Here is an 8,648-nt window from a genome sequence, read left to right on the forward strand (position 1 = left end):
TATTTATTTGGCTGCACCAGGTCCTAGTTGCAGCACTCAAGATCTTCGATCTTCATCTGCAACATTCAGGATCTTTTTTTTTCCATGCAGGATCTTTTAGTTGGCATGCAGGATTTTTAGTCACAGCATGCGAGCTCTTAGTTGCAGCATATAGGATCTGGTTTCCTGACCAAGGATCAAACCCGGGCCCCGCCCCCCTGCATTGGCAGCATAGGGTCTTAGCCACTGGACCACCAGCGAAATCCCAGGAATATGTTTCTTAATTCTGTTTATCCCTTAGCACTTCCCACAGGGTCTTAAAATTACTATAATTAAAAATGTTTTATCACTTTCTTTTAATATTAAAAAAAGATTTGATGTATGTATTGATTGATTGATTTGACTGTGTTGGGTCTCCATTGCTGCCCATGGGCTTTCTCTAGTTGCGGCAGGTGGGAGTTCCCCTTCTTTGCGGTGCTCCAGCTTCTCAATGGGGTGGCTTCTCTTGTAGAACCCGAGCTCTAGGGCACAGGCGTCAGTAGCTGTGGCGCATGGGCTTAGTTGCTTTGTGGTATGTGGGATCTTCCTGGACCAGGGATCGAACTTGTGTCCCCTGCATTGGCAGACGAATTCTTAACCACTGGACTACCAAGGAAGTCCCTACAACGTTTTTAGCTCTTGAATTCCATTCTCTGCTAGACGGTGTACTATAGGTTGTATATACATTATTTCTAATCCTGCAGAATAGGTATTCTTATTCCCATTTTACAAATGAGGACACTAGGTTCAAGAAGCTTAGATATCTGCTAAGAATGAGTCAGGAATCCAAAGACCAGGATTTTTCGGCTATAATTCTCAGTTAATTTTTGCTGAATGAAATTTTAGAGAAGTTTGAACAATTTCAGGTGCCATACAAATACAAGAGACTTTATGAATTACTGAGAATGATAATGAACACTCTGACCTAAAGAACACCTTCATCAATAGGCAAAGGCTAAGTATTAGTGGGATACTACGTAACCAGTTTTTCAAAAGAATTAGGTAAATATATTGCCATTAGGGTCCTAGATAAAATTGCAACGTACTGGAGACATATTTACACTTTTAAAAATCCATTATTTATCCAGAATTCAAATTTAACAGCATTTTGTATTTTTATTTGCTCTATCTGGCAACCCTAAATGCCATGAAATGATGTCTGTTTTTTAAGTAAACAAAATAAGCTGCTTACTTAAACAAATTGTGCAGTGCCATTTGTGTTTAGAGAAATGTGTAAGTATAGGAAAATGTCTGGGAGGTTATACGTTATAGTGTTAATGTTCACTCCAGAAAATGGAATTAGGGTAAGGTATGGAAAACAGACTTAGTTTTTACTTTCCATACGACTATATTGAGGCTTACTATATTGCGTGTATTTTAATTGAAATCTTTATTGAGATTATTGTAGATTCATATGCAGCAGTAAGAAATAATGCAGAGAGTTCTCTTGTATGCTTTGCTCCATTTCTAACTTGGAAAAAAAATCCCTCTTTTTTTCTAAACTGCTACTTATTCTGAGCACTTTTGACGCCTATTAAGTATCTACAATTCAATTCCATTCTGACACTCTCTACCTGAAATTAGCATTAGCGTAAGAGCTTAGTCCTGTCATGCGAGTGTATGCGCCTCAGTTCTTTTCTCGTCACAACAAAAATTTGGAGTGACGGACACTAAAGCCCCTTGGCGGGTCACAGCTCTCGGAGGACAGACCGTGTTCTAGCGCTCAGGTCTCGAGCGGACCGTGTTATAGCTCTTAAATAAATCAGTGTTACAGCTCTATTTATTTAGATAATAGCAGGAAAATCCATCTTTGAGGCGTGAGAGCACGTCGATCCAGAGACGCGAAGAGAAGATCGCCCCATCGCGCAGGGGAGAGGGAGCAAAAAGGAGAGAGAAGAGGGCTTTGGCTCCTTTTTAAATGTTTCTCTGTCTCTGGGCCTGTCTTACGTAAGTTGGGCTTAGGCAGGCGCGTTGTTGGTTTTACCTGAGGTTCTCACTCCGGTCCTCGGACCTTCCTTTGTTCTATTTTCGGGCTTTCCCTTGCAGGTCTTTTAGCCACCTCCATTTTGGACTCTCTTTCCTTGTTCTAACTACCTAACATAACCGTTCACCTGTTGAAGGACATCTGGGATGATCACAGTTTGGGGCTCTTAGCTCCCTGGTGGCTCAGTGGTAAAGAATCTGCCTACCAATGTAGGAGACACAGGTTTGATTCTTGATCCAGGAAGATCCCACATGCCACGGAACAGCTAAGCCCACGCACCGCAACTACTGAAGCCTGTGCACCTGGAGCCCACGCTCCGCAACGAGAGAAGCCGCTGCAATGAGAAGTCTGTGCACTGCAGCTGAAGAGTGACCCCGAAGACCACAGCTAGAGGAAAGCCGGGCAGCAGCAAAGACCCAGCACAGCCCAAAATAAAGAAAACTATTTCTAAATAATTTATTTTTAAAAAATTACAGGGCTTCCCAGGTGGTGCTAATGGTAAAGAACCTGCATGCCAAGGCAGGAGACAAGAGACGCAGTTCAGTCCCTGGGTCAGGAAGATCCCCTGGAGGAGGGCATGGCCACCCACTCCAGTATTCTTGCCTGGAGAATCCCATGGACAGACGAGCCTGGTGGGGTGCAGTCCATAGAGTCATGACTGAAGGGACTTAGTACATATTTTTTAAAAAATTTTTTAATGTTTATGAGTAATCTTCTGTATGAAATAAACAACAGAAAAATCCCTGTTTGTGAACAGTGGTTTCAGAGCTAGATTATCCTCTCTGAATGGTCTGCACTCCCAGAACCTGGGAACCTGGGCAGGAACTGTTGCTCTCATTGGAATTAATAGAATTTATGAAAATGACCGAAATTTAGAAATCTTGCCCACTCAAGGCATTAAATTGTGTGTGTTGCCAATAAAATAGAGATGTTTCCTCAAATCTTTACCAGAACAGAAACCAGCCAACTAAGATGGTCACAATGATCAGAGAAACACTAATCCAGGAAACGTAAGTTATCAGTGACAAAAGTGGGGGAAAAGAAACAAAAGAAAAATGAATGAGACCTAATTAAAACTAAAATCTTTGCAGAGCAAAAAAAAAAAAAAAATCTATCAACAAAGCAAAAAGACAGCTTACTGGATGGGGGAAAATATTTGTAAATGATATGACCAATAAGGGGTTAAGATCCAAAATATACAAATTACTCACACAACTGAGTATCAAAAAAACAACCTGATTAAAAACATAGGCAGAACACCTGAATAGACATTTTTTTCAAAGAAGACATACAGATGGTCAATAAACACATGAAAAAAATGTTCAACGTTGGTAATCATCAGAGAAATGCAAATCAAAACCACAATGAGATATCACCTCACACCTGTCAGAATGGCTATCATCAAAAAAAAAAAAAAAACCACAAATAGCAAATGCTGGTGAGGATGCAGAGAAAAGGAAACCCTTGTATACTGTTGGTGGGAATTGTAACTTGGTGCAGCCATTGTGGAAAACAGTATGGAGATTCCTCAAAAAACTAAAAGTAGAACCACATATGATCTAGCATTTCCACTCCTGGGTATATAGCCAAAGAAAATCAAAACATTATTTCAAAAAGGTACATGAACCCCAGTGCTCATAGTAGCATTATTTACAATAGACAGTATATGGAAGCAACCTAGATGTCCATCAACAGACAAATGGATAAAGATGTGATATATATACAGTAGAATATTATTGAGCCATAAAAAAGAATGAAAAGTTGTCATTTGCAACAACATAATGGACCTAGAGAGTAATATACTTAGTGAAATAAGTCAGACAGAGAAGGGCAAATACTATGTGATATCGCTTGTATATGGAATCTAAAAAATAAAATCAATGAATATAACAAAAAAGATGCAAACTCACAGATAAAAAGAGCAAACTAGTGGTTCCCAGTGAGGAGATGGAAGATAGGGGTAGGGGATTAAGAGGTACAACCTAGTATGTATAAAATAGGCTATAAGGGTATATTGTATAGCAACATGGAATATGGCTAATAGTTTCTAATAACTTTAAGTGGAGTAGGATCTATAAAAATTTTGAATCACTATGTTGCATACCTAAAACTATATAATATTGTAAGTAACACATCAATTTTCTTGTAGAAGTGGAGAAGGAAACGGACCTGAGTGTCGCATCAAGGAAAGAAGACCAACTTTTAAGAAATAAACACCGTGTTTCCCGTGCCTGTGGCTGGAAGACTTGACCCCAGGGGAGAGGCTGAGATGGCAGGGAGGACTCTGAGCCCGTTCAGAGCCAGGAGGGACCGCCCCACAGCAGCCTCCCGTCCCCCTGCCTCTCTCAAAGCCTGCCCTCTCTGAGCAGTTTTCTGGCAGCTGAGAGTGGCCAGTCCCCACATGTCTACTGTCCTCCTGTGAAGGAATCTGCAAGCTCCAGCTTTCTCTAGTAGTCTTCTAGGAGTTTGGTGACTGCTGTAAGCACCCCAAAACTGGGGTCTTCTGAGTCTGTGGCACCTGAGTTGTAGTTCCCAGGAGAATGCACACTCTACCTCTGTGATCTTACAGCCTTATGCACACATCTCCAGTAGTGCACTTAGCAGCAAGGCTCAAGGTCAGCTGGTTGCATGGTGCTCCCCCAGAGAGACTCTCTAACTCTGGAGACCAGAATCCATGTCTGTGTGGCTTATCCATCTTGATACATGGTAGAAGATTAGTAAACTTTATTTTTTAAATAGTGCGTGTGTGTGTGTGAAAGAGAACTCAGCTTAATTTTTAATTTAAATCTCCATTCTGCCAAAGTAGCAGAAACATAGTCATTTAGAATCCACCCTTCAGTTTCTCCCCATCCCATCAAGATGATGGAGGTGAGCATCTGATCTTTGGTCATCATGACAGCCTTGGTCATCATAGTGACAGCCCATGCCAGTGACTGTCACTACTACTCTCCTTCCTGAGAGCCAGGACCTTCACCCCAGAAGCTCTTTTCCCCTCTGTGTCATCTAACAGTAGGGGAATCAGGCTGCTCCCTCCTTCCAGATTTCAGGTTTGCCTCTTGGGGCTCTGTCCAGAAGGCAGGTCTTGTCTCTTGGAATGCCACCAAGATCTGCGTCATCAGGACTTCTGCTTTGTCTTTTCTTTCTTCCAGCCTTAGGGAAACCTCTGTTTGAGGGAGGGGTTTGCGAAGCCCTGCTGTCTTCCGCAAAGGTTTTATCAATTCTTGAAGTCTTCTTTATGGAAAGGCACACATTTTTGGACACAAATGCAAGAGAGACTCCTTTGATTTTTCTTTCATATCTATCACATTCCTTCCCTAGGGACATAAACAACAAAAAAGGGCAGCACTTTGAATGAAGGAGGGTGTTGGGGGGGATGAGTTGAGGGGAGAATAGTAAACCACATGGAGAAAGGAATATCGTTAAACATCACAAAAATGTTCAGTTCAGTTGCTCAGTTGTGTCCGACTCTTTGCAACCCCATGGACTGCAGCACGCCAGGCTTCCCTGTCCATCACCAACTCCCAGAGCCTACTCAAACTCATGCCCATTGCATCGGTGATGCCATCCAACCATCTCATCCTCTGTCATCCCCTTCTCCTCCCGCCTTCAATCTTTCCCAGCATCAGGGTCTTTTACAATGAGTCAGTTCTTCGCATCAGGTAGCAAAAGTATTGGAGTTTCAGCTTCAGCATCAGTCCTTCCAATGAATATTCAGGACTGATTTCCTTTAGGGTTGACTGGTTGGATCTCCTTGCTGTCCAAGGGACTCTCAAGAGTCTTCTCCAACACCACAATTCAAAAGCATCAGTTCTTCGGCCCTCAGCTTTCTTTATAGTCCAAATCTCACATCCACACATGACTACTGGAAAGACCATGGCTTTGACCAGATGGACCTTTATTGGTAAAGTAATGTCTCTGATTTTTAATATGCTGTCTAGGTTGGCCATAACTTTTCTTCCAAGGAGCAAGAATCTTTTAATTTCATGGCTGCAGTCACCATCTGCAGTGTTAGGTTGTAATAATTCAATACATAAATCATAATGGAAGAGAATATAAAAAGAATGTATATATGTGTATACCTGAAGTCACTTGCTGTACAGTGGAAATTAAGTCAACATTGTAAAACAACTGTACTTCAATTTTTTAAATAATTTTTTAAAAAACCTCAATGCATTTTAAATGACATGAATGAACATCCACACCTACCAAGGAAACAGGGATCTTGCATTGTCTCCCAGCTCCAGTTCAGCTGCAGTACTATGTGGGTGCCTGAGATCATGGCCTTCAGAAGAACAGATCACCTGGAGGGTCATCTTCAGTAACCAGAGCCCACAGAGCAGCCTTCTTAAAATAGCTTTAACTTTCCATTCAGAAGCTATTCATGCCAGCCAAGAGTCCCAGAATCCCTGAAACTGGGCTGTAGGGTGGACAGCCCAAGCTGTTCATTCTGAGGAATATTTCCAGGTTCAGGCGAGGCAGCAGGTCCCAGGGCAGAAAGATCGGGGCCAGCATGCTAGGACCAGACGGGCTGCGGCCGAGCCACTCTGGCCTGTCCTCTTGGCCTCTGTTATGCACTGAGTCCTCTGCAACAGTTATTGTGGACCCCTCCTTGTCATGAGTTCATCCCAGCAGAGCTTCCTCCACTCTGCCTCTCTGGGGTGTATGTAGATCTGAGCTGAAGGACAGAGAGAAGGGCTGTGACGAAGAAACGGCCGTGGCGGCAGTAAGAAGGCTCATTGACAGTCTTTTTAAACCTCCAATCCCGCAGGCACGATACCCACCCTGCCCTGGAGAAGGCCATGCAGACCCCTCAGGGGGATCCTAGGGAGCCCACCCACCATCAACCCCCAAGTCCAGAAGGGGCTGCGCCAGGCCTGGAGGTTTCCAAATCAGGGCCTGGACTCTGAGATTCTGCAGTGAGCAGGAGTGTGCTGAGAGCTTGCTGTGTACAGAGAAAGAGGTGAAAGTGATACTGCTCACTCATTAACACACTCAACAAATACTCACTACAGAGAGCACACACATAAGTGATTTCATTTCAGAGGGTGACGTTTGTTGACTAGGAAGATAAGTAGGAAGAGGGAATAGAAAGTGATGCAAAGAGAGAGTTGCTCTTTTTTATTTTTATTGAGATATAGTTGATTTACAATGTTAGTTTCAGGTGTCCAACATAGCAATTTAGGATTTTCACAGATTATACTCCATTAAAAGTTATTATAAGATAATGGCTATAATTCCCTGTGCTATACAGTATGTCCTTGTTGCTCAGCTGTTTTATACACAGTAGTTTGTGTCTCTTCATCTCACATCCCTATCTTGTCCCTCCCTCCTTCCCTCTCTCCACTGGTAGTCCCTGGTTTATTTTCTGTATCTTGAACCTGTTTCTGTTTTGCCATATATAGCAGCGCTGTTTGCTACCGCCAAGGAATGGAAGCAACCCAAGCGTCCATTAACAGACAAATGGATAGAGAAGATGTGGTGGGGACTTAACCTGGTGGTCTAGTGGTTAAGATTCCAAGCTTCTGGTACTAGGGGTGCAGGTGTGATCCCTGGTCAGGGAACTAAGATCCTACATGCCTCACAGTGTGACTGGGGAAAAAAAAAAGATGTGCTATATACATATACAATGGAACATTAGCTGTAAAGTAAGAATGAAATTCTGCCATTTGCAGCAGTGTGGATCGACATAGAGAATATTATACTTAGTGAAATAAGTCAGAGAAACACTGTGTGATATCCCTTACATGTGCAATCTAAAAAATAAAAGAGACAAATGTGTGTAGCAAAACAGAGAGCTGCTGCTTTTGATAAGGCCATCCAGAAAGTCCCCTCTGAGGAGATGACAGGAGAGTGGAGGTGAGAAGGGGAAGAAATAGAGACAGCCACATGAAGATGGGAGAGAACATTCCACACAGAGGGGACAGCAAAGGCGGGCTCCGAGCAGGACCAGGCTCGGCACGTTCAAAGGCCTGTGTGGCTGGAGCCGAGAGGCTGGCAGTCAGGTGGCGAGGTGGGGCCACCAGGTTGCATAAGGCCCTGAAGCTCAGGGAAGTACTTCAGACTTCACTGCACATGTGATGTAGAGTCATGCCTGGGGAGTGATATGACCTGATTTATGTTTTTTAAAATGCAGAAGGCAGTTGTGCAGGCAATCAACTGGATACATTTTGAATATATCCAGCATCCCAAAAGCTTTTCACCATCCATTACTGTCGCTCAGATCCAAGCCACTGTCATCCACTTGGACAACAGTAGTGGTCTTTCTTGATTGGTCTTACTGCGTAAACTCTTACCCCTTCCAGTTGATCGCCTGCACAGCTGCCTTCTGATTTGGGAACGCTGGGTATATTTTGAAGGACTTCCCTGGAGGCTCAGACAGTAAAGCGTCTGCCTACAATGCAGGAGACCCGGGTTCAATCCCTGGATCGGGAAGATCTCCTGGAGAAGGAAACGGCAACCCACTCCAGCATTCCTGGAAAATCCCTACTACAGGTAGGCTGTAGTCCATGGGGTCGCAAAGAGTCAGACACGACTGAGTGGCTTCACTTTCACTTTCCATATTTTGAAAGAGGAAACTTTTGGAAGAATGAGGAAACAGGAAGAATCAAGGATAACTCCAAGGTTTTTGAGCTGAGCAACTGGGTGA

This window comes from Odocoileus virginianus, chromosome 18 (genome assembly GCF_023699985.2).
Source record: "Odocoileus virginianus isolate 20LAN1187 ecotype Illinois chromosome 18, Ovbor_1.2, whole genome shotgun sequence".
Classification (NCBI taxonomy): Eukaryota; Metazoa; Chordata; class Mammalia; order Artiodactyla; family Cervidae; genus Odocoileus; species Odocoileus virginianus.